Source organism: Lycium ferocissimum, chromosome 8 (assembly GCF_029784015.1).
Source record: "Lycium ferocissimum isolate CSIRO_LF1 chromosome 8, AGI_CSIRO_Lferr_CH_V1, whole genome shotgun sequence".
Classification (NCBI taxonomy): Eukaryota; Viridiplantae; Streptophyta; class Magnoliopsida; order Solanales; family Solanaceae; genus Lycium; species Lycium ferocissimum.
The window spans coordinates 15,285,245-15,300,904 of record NC_081349.1 but is presented as its reverse complement, the minus strand read 5'-3'; the positions used below and the strand labels follow the sequence as shown (position 1 = coordinate 15,300,904).

Sequence of the window (15,660 nt, the reverse complement as noted above, 5' to 3'; positions counted from 1 at the left end):
GAATTTCTAATTATTTTTCTATGTTCGATTGAGTAGTGAAAAATAAGTGAATTTCTTACTTATTTTCTCAGGTTCGGTTGGTTGGTAGAAAACAATTTTCGAAAAATACCACACATGCCCCCCTAAACGCACCACAACCCCTCCACCCCATGCCACACCAACCCCCACACCCATCCCACCCCCACGACCCACCACCCACTCCAAGCACCCACCACCCACCCTAAGCACCCACCCCCAACCAAATTCCACCCCCACCCAACCACCACCCTCCAACCACTTCATCTTCACTCACCCCTACCCTACCCCACACCACCGCTCTATCCAACCCTCCCATCCCTCCCAAATTTTATATTTCATATTTCATATATTTCATTTAACTTTTATTAAAAATGGGAAAAAATTTCTTATCCACCCCACCACCACGCACTATCCCTCACCACCACCCACCCTCACCCCCACCCCCTAACACCCCACACCAAATTTAACAATGCAAACTTTTCATTTTTATAAAGGTAAAATTCACCCTAAGCACCCACCCCCAACCAAATTCCACCCCCACCCAACCACCACCCTCCAACCACTTCATCTTCACTCACCCCTACCCTACCCCACACCACCGCTCTATCCAACCCTCCCATCCCTCCCAAATTTTATATTTCATATTTCATATATTTCATTTAACTTTTATTAAAAATGGGAAAAAATTTCTTATCCACCCCACCACCACGCACTATCCCTCACCACCACCCACCCTCACCCCCACCCCCTAACACCCCACACCAAATTTAACAATGCAAACTTTTCATTTTTATAAAGGTAAAATTAATTATGAAGTAGAAAATTATTGAGGGGGTAAGGGGTTTGGGGGAGTGGGGGTTGGTTGGGTGTAGAAAATCAAAAAAGAAATTTTTTTCAAAACTTTTTTCTAAAAAAAAAAAAACTTTTTGGAGGGGGTGATGGCGTGGGTGTCGTTTTTTCTTTTTTCTTTTAAGAAATAAATAATTTTTTTTTGAAGGAGGTGGTGGATGGTGTAAAAAACCAAACAAAAAAACTTTTTTTAAATAAACAAAAATAATATTTTTCGGAGCAAGTGGTGTAGAAAACACAGAATTTTTTTCATTTTTTGGGGGGTTGGGCTGCGTTGTGGGGGTGGTGGAGGTGTAGTGTGAGCGAGGTGGGTGGGGCTGTGGGAGTTGTCGGGGTTTAGTGGTTGGATGGTGGTAAGGTAGTTGGTGAAATGCTAATTGTAGACTTATTTTCCCCTATTTTAATTAGAGAAGTTATTTTTCCTATTTTTAAGGAACTTATTTTCCTAAAGAAAAATATTTTTCAAAATTTTTGACCAAACGAACATGAAAAAATTAAAAAACATCTCCATACCGAACCCACCCATAGTGGAATTTCAGTGAAGGCAATTTTTTTTTTTTTTTTTTAGAGGTAAAGGTAACTACAGTGAAGGCAATATTAATTAAATAACAAGAGTGAAAACAATATCTTGATAGGAAACAACATCTTGAATCAACCTTCCCATCATCAGTTGCAATTAAATAGTTTCTTGTTTGTGACTCCACGATAGATTTCAAAGATTGTTGAAGGGAACCAATATCTAAGAAAAACCTCACCGCAGGTTCTGGAACAGAAAGTTATTAATTGATTGATGCTATTTGGCAATCATAAAACTTCATTGCTATTTGACAAAGGTTGAAAAACAAAACATTTCCAAAGCCTACTTCTGAATAAAGACGTGGTTTTTGGATCGGCTTGTCCTGAAAGGTCCCCGAAAAAAGGACTGCAAGCAATTTCTAACGCAAGAACATCTCAGAGTGCAACAAACAAAGGCTTGCCAAACCAAGAACCAAGCATCCATAACATTTGGCATGCCATAAGGATTAAAAAACAATAGAAAGAGCAAGTTCTAATGTCAATAAACAAAATCACTTGCACTTTAATCATTAAAATCTGATACACGGAGCATCATCATAAAATTGGAAAATCATGGAAAAATTGTGATGAATACGCGAAAACACTTCTCTGAAGGGTTCCTGCATTTTCTTCTCTTAACTAAGCTAATAAACACCTCCAAAACCATCACATTCTTAACCAGATATTCTAAAATTTCAAAATTTTATCACAGCGAAACCAACACACCACGAAGGAACAGATAAGCTTAACACTCTTGAAGATTAAGAAATGAAAAGTTTGTAATCCAACTCTGCAAATCAGTATCATATCCTTTGCACAAATAACTTGACTCATAGTGACGATTTACCTGGAGATAAACAGCATAATCTGGATAAAATACAGGTCCAAAGCTTAATGAAACTTGTATTGCACAAAAAGCGACAACACAAAAACTTCCAAGTTAAAAGTGCCTCACAAAGAACGATTTCAAAACCATAACCACAAATTGACTTTTATTGAATGTGCCTTATAATGAACATAGTTCTGTCTAAATAAGACACATTATACAACACAGCCACGAAGTAAAACCACAAAACCATAATAACAAATTAACCTTTGAAACAAACTTCACCATCACAATTCCATCCATCATTTGCTTTCTGTTCCTCTTTGCCTTGCTCCTTTTGATCTTCCTCAGGATTCATGTCGTTTTCCTTTTCCTCTTCTAGAGCAATTCTCGCTCAATCTCCTTCATACGCTCCTCGGTGAATGGAAAAGGCAGCACCATGAGACATGATCAAATTTACGGCTTCGCTTGTAATAACGATTCTTGTTCGACGGCGCTATAGCAATCAATTTTGGTATGCCTTGAACTTTAAATAGGCGACTCAAGGATGCCTTCCTTTCATCACCAAAGGGAAGAGCCAGCCATGGCATTGTAGCAAAATATTTATCAAATGAGGCTTGATCCCGATCACTGGATATGAAAATCACTTCCAATGGACCATTTTTGGCTTTAATCGTCTCATATGCCTCTTTAAGCTTTGGCGTAAAACCACGGCATGGAGGACACCAATGTGCTGAGAAGTAAAGTAGAATAGTCTTCCCTACAAGATCAGACACCAGAATCTACAAAGAAAAATTTTGGTCGCTTGAGTAAGACATAAACAGAAAGGGGGTGTCGTGTAAATTATACAAGTCAAAGCATTCTGACTAACATGTATAGAAAGCCTTAGTTCATTTAAAAGCATATGATTGTGGAGCTCCAAAGCTCCAACATCTCATGTAAAAAGGACTTAGGCCACATGGAATCAGCTTATAGACGTATATAAGTATATGCTATAGATATGTGTAGTCCTTAGTTAAATTTATTGAAAAAGTTTAAAGAGTCAGAACAAAGTACCTACACCTACGTCAGTTCGGCATTGATACATTAAGGCAAATAAAGGATCCATGTTCTGTAACGTAACAAAATATACCAACATGTGATGTATTGTATCCTACCTTTTCACCATCTTTTCCAATGACAAAATCAAGATCTCCCATGACCAAAATTGACTCCAACGTTTGTGCTTCCCGCTTAGCTTTCTCTATGCTCAAGTTCGGCAAACTCTCGGGGGGTAAAAGGATATGCCGAGGATGCCATGCTCCTCGACGGCTTCAGCAACATTAGAATGAAGAGTCTTTCCATCTGTTCCAATGATGACTAAGGTAGGAAGGTTAGAGAGCTCAAAGTATCGGATTAGCTTCTCACACGTCTTGTCTTTTAAAGGAAGTGAAAACCAAGGCATGCTTGCAAACCCTTCCTTAAAAGATTCCTCTTCATCTTCGTTGTCAAGTGGAATCATCACTATTTCAAAGTTCTCCCCCTGTGCCTTCAACTTGTCATACATCTCGATCAGCTTCCGAGTAAACGATCCACATTCTTCGAAAGAGGTCATTGAGAAATACGGAGCTACAATCTTTCCTTCAAGCTCAAAGAACAGTACCTAATAGTTATCAAGACTTAGTGAAATAGTAATAAGGGAAATTTTAATTTAAGAACAAAAGTAAAAATGCGGTAGAAAAAAACAGCATCTTGAATCACCTTCCTCCCATCAGCTGCAATAACATAGTTTCTTGATTGTGACTCCAAGATAGATTTCAAGGATTGCTCTCTTTTAGCGGTTTCTTCTTGCTCTTTAATTTCATTTAGCCTTTCTTGAGTGAAAGGGTAACCTTCCACACCATGCTCAATGATGATTTCAACCCCGCTATCTGTCACTACCTTCCCACTAGCATCAAGGATCACTAAGTAGGGTATTCCGTTAACATCAAACAATTCATCCAGACGTTTACGTGTTTCGGAATCAGAAAATGGGACAGCAAGCCAAGGCATTTTAGAGAAGTACGCGTTAAATGATTCATCATCCGATCGAGCGATAACGAAAACAACTTCAAAGTCTCCTTTTGATAGGAGCTCATTGTACGCCTCTACCAACTTCGGGGTGAAACGTCGGCATGGACCACACCATGATCTTTGAAAAGTACAAACCAACGTTTTTCCCCTTTAAGGTATCAAGCTTAACCTGAAAATTACACGTTCATGAGAAACTTGCCATAAATTAATTAATCCGCTAATCAAAGCTAGCTACTAATTTCCAAAATTCACCTTAGCCCTTTCCTAACATGCCTGTCTATACCATTAAAACTAAAATCTCAGCCATATGAAAAAACGATAGCATATACAATTGAACTTACATTGAATTGTTTCATTTCTACAGAAACCAGAAATTTCAGAGTCAGATAGTGGTTCTAAAATCCTTAGCCCTTTTCTAACATGCCTGTCTATACCATTGAAACTAACAAGTCAGCCATATGAAAAGAAGGATAGCATATACAATTGAACTATATTGAAATGTTTCACTTCTACAGCAACCAGAAATTGCAGAATCAGATAATGGTTCTGAAATCCACCATAAAAGATACTTAAACAGTAACAAAAAATTGTTGAAAGTACAAACTATTTATCATATTTGAAATGATGGGAAAAGCAATTTTCACGAAACCAGACCGTCTGGTCGAAACATCTTTTTTACCTGTCTCCTTGAAAGAAACAAGTAATTATTTGGTTAAAACAACAAATTGTTTTCTCAAAAACAGAATAAAACATTAGCAAAAAAAGGACAACAAAACGATGTTTTCTGTTTCGAACCAAGCCCATTCCAAACCACTTAAAGTAACCAGGATCAACCAAACTTACTTCCACAATATCTTGCTAACTCTTGAACATTTACCTTTTTTTTTTTTTTTATGACATGGGAACCCGTAGCCACTACCCTTCGGGTGCGCATAGGGTAAACTCAGCTCCTGTGTAATAGCTCGCACAGAAAAGATAACCCGCACTAAGCAAGCTCCGTGCGACGAGCTCGACCCAGAAGACAAATCCCCTGCTGTCGTAGGCAGAAGATTTCAAACTTGAGACCTTAAACTTTTACTTTTGATCCTTTTATATATGTTACATTATTTTTTAATTATTACATCTTTAATCCCTCCCCATTTTCATGTTCTTGTTTTTTCTTTATAAGTCTTCTTATCTTGTTTCTTTTAAACTGTAAAATTGCTCAAGCTTATTAATTATTTATTATTATTATTATTATTTTTTTTTTTTTTTTTTTTTTTTTAATAAACTTTTCTTTACTCTTATGCAGGTTGACTTATGGATATTGTTTTAAGCATTTCCAAAGCATAGGTGGAGTAATGACGCGGCTAGCTTTGCAAAGTAAAGGGCAATAAATCATAACGGTCTTTCTGAATAACAAACCAGTCCAAACACAATTGAGTTTTAAGAATTTCTATTCAAAAGTAATCGTCCTTCAAATCTTTGCAAACTTTTTCGAGGATATGCTGTCCAAGGCCTAAATAATGTGACAACCGAAGCACAAGAAAAACAGGTGTTAACCTCGGCGGAAGATAAATTTATGTATAATTCATTAAAATTGCAAAAGTAGCAGGTAAGCTATTGAATGTTAAAATTTTGCAATAAGTCCCACTATCAATTTTTTAAAGTTTCGTACCTAAACGGTCAAAAGATTGAAAAAAACTACTTAAATTATCACACTTTTTAATTTACAAAATACGCCTCAAATTATTCTTAAATGACATATGATCTACACTCTATATTTTATATAAAAATATTACCAAATATTATCCACATAAATAAATGATGTCTCAATGGCACCTATATAAAAATTTAAAAAAACAAACTTAAAAATAATAATTTTTGTAAAAAAATTATAAAAAAAATATAGTTTAAAAAATGAAAAAGTTATTTATTTAAAAAAACTGATTATTTAGTTTTCACATTTTTTTTTTATAGAAATCAACTTTTTCATTTTATAAATCATTGTTTTTTTCTTTTTTCTGATTTTCTAAATTTTTGATTTATTTTACAAAAGTTATTATTTTTTTCATATATTTTTTTAAAATCCAGATTTTTTTTAAATGCCGATTTTTTTGAAAAAATAATGCAGTTTTTAAAAAAAATATACAATTTTTTCTATAAAAAAAATATTTTCTAATTTTCATGTAGGTGTCACTATAACATTACTTATGCTAGGGGTGTTAAATTAGCGGGTTGGACTGAAATTGATCCAATTAAAATGAGCTGAGGTGATAAATGGATTGGGCTAACATTGACCCAAAAATTAGTTGAACTCAAATGAGCTAGGTTGAAATGAACTAAAAATGAATTGAATCATGACCGGCTCAACTTGACCCAATTTTTTTGAAGGATGTATATTCTAAAAAAATATTTTCGTGAAAAATATTTTCTAAAAATACATTTTTCTAGAAAAATATTTTCACGAATTTTTTGAAAATATTTTTGAAAAAAAATTTCCGTCATAAATATTTTCAAGCAAAATATTTTTTGTGAAAAATATTTTCCTTCATATCAAATACACGACAAACTTATAAGATACGTGATACAAGAAAAGTATATACATAAAAAAAAAAATAAAGTAAACTCAAGTAATAAATTTATATTTAAGTAAATCTTAAAAAGGGCTAAAATTGAATTAATATTGGATTAAATTAAAGATCACTTTAAAATGAATTATATTAAATTGGATTTAAATTAACCTAATATAAAACTATCTTGAGCCCAACTCATAAAATTTTGAGCGAATTAAGCAAACAATCACCTTTTGAGCTAAATTTAACACCCCTAACTTATGCCATGTAAATAATCTTTTTAAAAAATATTCAACTTCACTTGTCTTTTAGAGAGTGAGTTTCGCATATTTAATTCAAATATATTTTATAAAGTAGATAATAATAGTTTAAATAATTTTCTTAACTTTCGGATGGTTTAAGTATAAAACTAAAAAAAAAAAAATGATAATTAGGATGTATTTTTAACTCTTATCTCTAAAAATTTTAAAGGTTAAATTAATAAAACTTAAATTATGAAGTTGCCACACAACATAAGAATGATTTATAGAACTATTGATACCTGGTCACCATTGTTGCGAATGAGAAAGTCACGGTCTGAAGAACCAAGTAACTTAATCAAATCATGAGTATCCTGCTCTGCCATTTCCTTGTTTAGTCTCTTTTTTTTTTTTTTCTCTTTGTGGTAATAACAAAGTTTTGTAGTGTATGCAAGTAAATATTAAGACTTGGACCTTCTTATATAGGGGCTAAGAATACTCCAGAAGAATCGGAGAAAAACTTCCTAGGAAAAGATTGAGAAAATGATAAAAATAATTCTTTATGTTTGAGGAAAGGTTCAAAATAGTCCTTTAAGGTTCAAAGGCTTCCAGAGTATTCTGAATTGTACAATGCATACTTCAGAGACTATTTTAAATAATAATACACCCTCCGGATCAAATATAAGGGAACATTTTTTCCAAGTAATATCTCCAGTAGGGCTTCTAGAGTATTCTGAGTTAGTGATTAAGAACCAACAAATTTGATTGAGAGAATATTATCTTGGAACATCCTTAAATTAATTATCAAAGTAGACTTTATAAAAAAAATATATAAAAAAAAGACTTGATTAGTCAATGAAGGAATATCCAAACTGAAAGCCAAAAGGTTCAACTCCCAATTAATTGGTACAGTATTACTTAACAGGACTTTTTAATTTTGCTTCTGGTGTTCGAAACACGTTTTGAAGCCTCGATTAATTTTAATTTACACCTTATAAAGTTCATTAAAAGAAGAAATGATTTCTATCAGCAGTGTCAATGATTCTTTGAAAACCGAAAGCACCGATCGAACCGATCATTAACTTTTTCTCAATTAAATCATAGGTTCCGATATAAATCAATAATTATATCCTTATTGATCGGTATTAGTTAGTAGGAAGTTTCTTCTTATTTCGCGCCCGATATTTGATATGTGTTGCGAGATTCTGATTAATCTTGATTCACCTTGCGTAAGGATTATTAAAGGAGAAATACTCCTTTTTTCTCCCAGAGCTCCAACCCCATAATAGGAAAACATTATCTACTTTGCTATTAAGACAAAATAATTTTTTTTTTAAAAAAAAACTATTAACTTCTTTTAACACCAGATTAGACGGGCCCAATAATTTGGACACTAACATTTTTTTTTTTTTGGCTTGATATTTGGCATCCGTTTTGCGCTCGATTAATTTGTATTCGTGTTAAAAAATCTTATTGTTAAGGTAAAACACTTTCTACTAAAAACAATTTCATATCCAGGGCAAAACGATTTCATATCCAGGGCTCAAACCTAGTTAATAATGAAAAGTACTTGTTATTTCATTACAACCTTTGATAGTTTTTTGCCGTCAAATATTGCCTTTCCTTCTCCTTTTGTTTATTTTTTTCACATAGATCTTCTCAAAAAGACAAAAAAAATAAAAAATTACATAGATGAATTTTGTGAACATACAGTCAATTGATACACCAAAGCATGACATTTTATCAATCATAGATTTGTCTATTACACTAAAAAATTTACCTATGACAATATTAATGTGAAGATAGTAGTCTTAGTGATAACAAAATAGGCACAATATAATTGGTTCAGAAGTCTCACAACAGTTTTCATAGGCCACTTATTGATTTATTTGTGACATCCTCTTATAAAAGCGAAGTTATGCTTCTTTCTATCATTTGAATTTTATCGAAATCGTCGAATGAACATTTTCTTGAAAAATTATCAACAGCTAAAGTTAAATAAATCTTTGCTTTTAATGCTCTTGTAGCTTATTTCATTGTGTCGTAAAAAGATTTAAATGCTAGTTTATCAAAGTTAGAAGAACGAATATTCTAATTTTCTATGCACATGCGGTACTTTGATTTTTTATAACAAGGAAAGTTATATACTTGTAATTTCTAAAGTTTTCTAGTCATTCATCTTGAATTTTTATTTGCTCAAAATCTCAAATCTTGTACTACAACTAATTGTTAGATTTTCAAAATGGAATTCTTTTTATTAGGGTATATATTGCTGCGATTATTATTATTATATAAAATTGTAGTTATTTGAAGTAAGCACTAAAAAGAATGAAAGTAAGATACTTAAAGAATATAAATTAATCCTCCGTAGGAAAGAAATAAAAATAAAAAATGCATTATAATTTTAAAATACAAATTTTATACGTTTTCTTAAAATTTGTGAAGAGAATGTACGTTTTTACTTACCTTTTGGTATTTTATTAGAAAGTATCTCACATTATACATTATGATAATATCAAAAAACTTTATTATACTTCATGTGCTAATATTTTTGGATTTTTATTTTCAAAATTGTTGATCAATTTTATTAAAATATAAATTACTCTTCCGGAAGATAAGCTGAGTTCAGTTCAAACTCATTATCATATTACAAGCTCGTTCACTCTCTATTTTCTAGCTAAGCTTCTTTATCTTGCAAGGACTATGAAGTACACATAGTGTTTTATTTATTGTTATTTTTTAAGTCAAAAAATCATTTTTCTAGTTATTAGGTGAAATCATTTTAGCCACCTATTTTATTTTCAAATACACAGTTACAGTAATAAGTTTTTACGAATTGTTTAATAAATATGTTGAATTTAGTTCTCTTATCAAATTAACATTCTTTGTCCAGCCATATATTTAAAATTAATCCGAGCAAATAGAGAAATTATGGATTCCTACAACTTTGAGGTGGATTCGAATTAAATATTAAAAATAACATATTATCTTTTCAGTCCAATTTATGTGACACTCTTCATTTTATCGAGAGATAATTTGACTAATCTTTGAAGATAATTGGATTAGATCAACTTAATATTTATAAATTAAAATTTAAATATTCAAAAGTTACATGAAAAATATTATAAGTTGTTCTTCTCATGTCAATATAATAAAAGATATATTTTAAAATATTGATCAAAGTTTAAGTAGTTTGAATTAAATTGGGATAGAAAACTAAATTTGTCAATAATGCAACAGTGAAATAAATTTAGCCTAAAATTAATTTAAAGTGGAGATGAAAACTCCAATGCTATGTCAGACGTTTGTACTATGCAGTATGCAAGACGTAGGCCTAGCATTTAAGAGGCCTTTTCACTGCTTAAAAGTATAGCTAATTTTCCTAGATATTCACTCTACAACATAAAAAATTTAAAAAAAAACCTTCACTGCAGAATGTACGGATGTTATATTCTAGATATTTAGCTGGAATGAATTTTATATGAATGGACTTAATTGCCCTGGCATGTCAACGGTCCCTACATCATACCCAATCTTCTATATAGTTATTAATATTAATATATTAATATTAATTTTGTGGAATGTTGACATTCTGCAAATGAGATGCATGATTAGGTGAAGAGGTGTTGGGCACATGACGTCTTCGTCATATGTTTGCTTGGCTTTCAGCATTTAATTTTTATTTTCTTTAATTTGATGATATCACTTTCGTACGAGAGCATTAGCTTCATAATGAAAATATCGAAGCTACTAATTTTCCAAATTTATACTCCCTCTCTTAATAGTTTCTAATTTAAGAAAAGATTTACTTGCATCTGATATTTATATCAAATAATAAATACAAGATTTATATTTTCAGATTGAATTTTATTATTTCACTTGGTTAAGTGATAATTATAAATTTACTTTAGTTTGTGACTTTCATGGTCAAATAGTTTTGTCTATTTTAATTTTTATTTAAAATTCCAAACAATACTTTCATCGTATGGTAGACTTCCCATCGTTCCAACTTCCAATTTATATTGACTATTGTGCTTAAAATATCTTAAAAGCTTGATACTATTTTGTACAGTTTAATTTTTACAAATTTAACTTTCTCAAGTTTATTCAACAAATCAAATTTATTTTTATTACAAATATTCTACATATTTTACTTTTCAAATACTTATATTTACGTGTATTAATTTGTACAGAAAGTATGTATCCAATAAGAATGTACCAGTAATGTAGTATTACATCAAGTAGAATGTGAGAAAATACTTTATATGCAGAAATTAAATCTAAATTTGGAGATTCTCTGTCCACCTCTCTTCTTCAAAGTGTAAAATCGTATAAATAAAAGGGGGAAGAGCGTGAAGAAAAAAGGAGGATGCAGATGAGTTCAATAAAATTCCAGCAAGTAATTTTGGAGCGAAAGTGTAATATTTGTTAATACCCACATTAAGAAACAAAAAGATTAAGAATATTTTTATGTACCTTAGGTATGCAAAGTTATATATTTACATAAAGCAACAGATCTTCTATTCCAGGGTTTTTATTTGTCTATTATCTGAAAATCTGCCTTTTTAAATTAAGAAAAAGTAGTGCTTTTGTTAAAAATATAACAACAAGGCCATCACTTCCGTACCGGTGCTATGCCAAAAGGGGTAAAAACTTACCAGTCTAGCATATCTCATGTGTGAATTCCACTTGCTGGTGACGTATGAAATGGACAAATTAGTGAATGACACGTTTATTGTTTAAAAATAATTTTTTAAAATGATCTTTTAAATAAAATAGAAAAACCTTCCCCTCCACAGGGATTTTTCTTCTTTCCAAATCTGCTCCTACAATGTCTCTCTTGCAATTGAAATTGCAAATTACGTAGGGAAAGAAATTGATTTATTAGTTCAATATCATATAGTAAATGTCTATGTTTCTTGCATTCTTTCAAGTCTTCAAAAAATGGGAGAGTAAAGATATCAGTAGTAAAAAGTAAAAAGTGTGGTCTTTTTATCTTTAATTAATTTTTCTTAGGATCTTTCAATTTAAAGTGAGTAAAGATATCAAGAGTTTTTAACGTCCATACATGCAAAATCCAATAATAAAGAAATTTAAGGGAAACAAATCACATAACTTTATTGTCTACAGTGAACTTTGTTACACTTGTGTTAAGTTGATTGAAAGGGGTATATCTGATTATCAGTATATATATATATCAAAATATATAGCAATGCATCAGACTTTTCTTCTTATGACAGATATCTTTCATTTAATGATCCAGCTGTCTTGCTGATTTTTATTCCAAGTCATATCCCCACTAGGGCTTCTAGAGTATTCTGAATTAGTTATTAAGAAACAACAAATTTGATTGGATTGGACATGAGTTGACGGAAACGTAATGGACGGTCAAGATAATGTTTCATTCAAGCTTCTAATTTCCTTATTTTTTCTTAATGGGCAAGACTTGTGGGAAATAAGAAAGCCGACAAGGAATTCACAATGAACAATTCGTAACCGACTCAGAGAAGATATTTTGTCTAGAGAGAGAAGAATTGAAACTGCTTCATTAAGTAAAATGAAGAGTAAATTTTCAAAAGTTCATTCACGTATAGAGAATTGCCTATAAATATTATTTTTATTTCTTTTAAAACTAGATTATCACCTAACTATCACTATTTTTCTCAGAATATACTAAATATAAAAAAACTCTCATTCTCTCCTAATTGATATGTCATGTCACATAAGATTCTATTTTTTTAATAAAATATGAATAGTTGTGACCTACCCTCAAGTTAAGCCTTATAACACTAACTTCCCTTATGGTTTTTGATGTTACACTCACCTCTCTTATTTAAACTTTTTGTAACCAAACTTCTTTTAATGATAAAACTTATCCAATATTTCAAAGTTGCCCTTTTTTGGCTTTATATTGAATATTTAATGGTGGGATGAAAATCTTTAAAATATATTACTTCAAAATTAAAACATTCGAACTAGAGTGATCCATTGGGCTCAACTTTTCATTAGATGCATTATTTATTTTCTTGTAAATTACAGAACTTGCTAATTGTTATACAACTTAAACATATTTAAGTTTAGATGTAATTTTTTCAGTTATATATGCAATATTTAAGTACAAAAAACTATTAATTAGTTTATTATAAAAATATAGTTTACTACCAGAGAAATAAAATATTGTTTGGTGCATATGTGCATAAAATCTAACTTTTATATTTGAACATGATTTATGTTTTATGTTAATTAAGTCCAAAAAAATTACCAAATAAAAATGTATTATCTCATATTTTAGATGAAAAAAGTAATGGTTATATAATTTTTTATAATTTTACCTTTTTTATAGGTTTATTCGTCTTTTGATGAATCCGAATCCAAGATAAAAAAAGTCAAATATAGTATTAAAATCTTGAATGAAATATTGCTCAGATTACCACCCATGCAGGAGTACTATTAAACAAATATATTAGTGCCATAAAAGGGTATTTTTGGAATATTGTTGCAAGATTACCATTTGAACAAGTTTAGATACAAAAAAATAAAAATAAAGGAGGTGAGCATAATATCTTACATTATAGGGGAAGTAAGTATTATAAGGTTAAATGATAAATCTAAGGGTGGTGCTTGGTGTATTGATTTTTTTTTTTTTTTTTGTAAAGGGAGTGTGTGCGAGTTGTTTATTTCAAGAATAGGTTGGACCAACTAGCTGTACCCTTAAGCCCAATGTGAGTTTTTCTAGTTGGATTTGCTCCCCCGCCGTCGTTCAATGAGAATGGATACGAGGCTCGTGGGGTTGAGATCTGTTGAGTTTGTATACCATTCCGTTGGAAATAAACGTTCCTATCATAGATCCATTGAGTCTTGAGGCGCCTCTGAAATTATACCATTATTATTAAAAAAAAAATATCATTTTATGTGACATGCCACGCCAACTAGGAGAGAAGGAAAGTTTTGCGTGTTTAGTATATTCTGAGAAAAATAGTGATAGTTGGGTGATATTCTAGTCCTAAAAAAAATAAAAAAAATATTTATAGGTAATTCTCAATATATGGTGACTTGTTAGGGAATTTACCCGTAAAATGAATTGTCTAATTGGATACAGCTGTAGATGGGTATTTATAGATCTAACTAACTATGATGCCAGCTGGCAAGCTAACTAGTTACATGGAACCGACTTAGCTACAATATCATGAATACACATTAATTACAAAATGAGGTGCAGTAATTAGACTGCAGTAACTAACACTGACTAAATCATCTAATTGTGGCATTGATCCCTTTCACAACTTCCTATTGATTGGTAGTATTACTTAACATGATCTTTCTATTTTTTTATTTTACTTTTGATGTCCGTAACTCGTTTTGAAATCTCGATTAATTTTAATTTACACTGTATAAAGCCCATTAAAAGAAGTAATGTTTTCTATTAGGAGTGTCAATGATTCTTTGAAAACTGATAGCACCGACCGAACCGATTATTAACTTTACTTAATTAAATCCTAGGCTTTGATATACATCTATAATTATATCTTTATTGATTGGTATCACTTAGTAAATTGTTTCCTGGCCCATTTTTTATACTGGTTGTGCGATTGTAATTGATATTATTTGCCTTGCGTAAAGATTATTAAAGAGGAAACAATTTCTTTTTCAAGATTCTTTTCCTTCTCAAAGCTCGAACATGATAATACAAAACTTTCATCTGCTTAAGTTGCTATTAAGACAAAATAAAGAAAACAAACCATTATCTTCTTTCAACAACAATTTTGTGGAAGGTTGAAATTCTGCAAATGAGATATTTAGTAGGCGAAGAGGTGTTGCGCACATGTCTTCGTCATATACATTTGCTTATTAGCTTTCACCATTTAATATTTATTTTCTTTAATTTGATGATACAATCAAACCTCTCTATAACAGCATTATTGGATCCGAAATTTTTCAGCTGTTATAGAGAATGACTATTATACACCTATAACAACATTGACATTTAAATAATATTTCGCTGTTATAGGCAAAGAAGATGCATAAAATCTAATTTTCACTTTTAATTGCCAAATTCTAAACTCAATCACACTTTGTATAACGAAGGAGAGTTTAATGATGAATATATATATATATATATATATATAAAATATTTTTTCATTGTATTAGTGTATTAAATGATCAAATATTTGGTCAAAATCTCTACACTTATTATTGGTAATCATGATACTCTATTTTTATAAAGATGGTTAATTATTATATTAACAAAAAAGAAGAAGATAGTTGTTATATGGGAGGTAATTTTACAAAGAGCGTATTGTTATAAAGTTGGTTGTTGCTGTTATAAGTGAAATCTTTGTTATAGAGAAGTAAAATATAACATAAAAAATCGATTTTAAAAAAATTAGCTGTTATAGAGATCTTGTTATATGTATTTCGTTATAAAGAGAAGTATTTGTATCATTTTTCGTACAGGAGCATTTGGCTTAATAATGAAAACATTGAAGCTACTAATTTTCCAAATTTATACTCCCTCCCTTAATAGTTTCTAATTTTAGAAAAAAATTACTTGCAAAGGAAATGGGGG

General features: G+C 31.0%; 1 pseudogene; it reads right to left on the bottom strand.

Moving 5' to 3' along the window:
* Positions 1–2,299: 2,299 nt before the first annotated feature.
* On the bottom strand, positions 2,300–7,725 carry LOC132067332 (probable nucleoredoxin 1; annotated as a pseudogene).
* Positions 7,726–15,660: the final 7,935 nt, after the last annotated feature.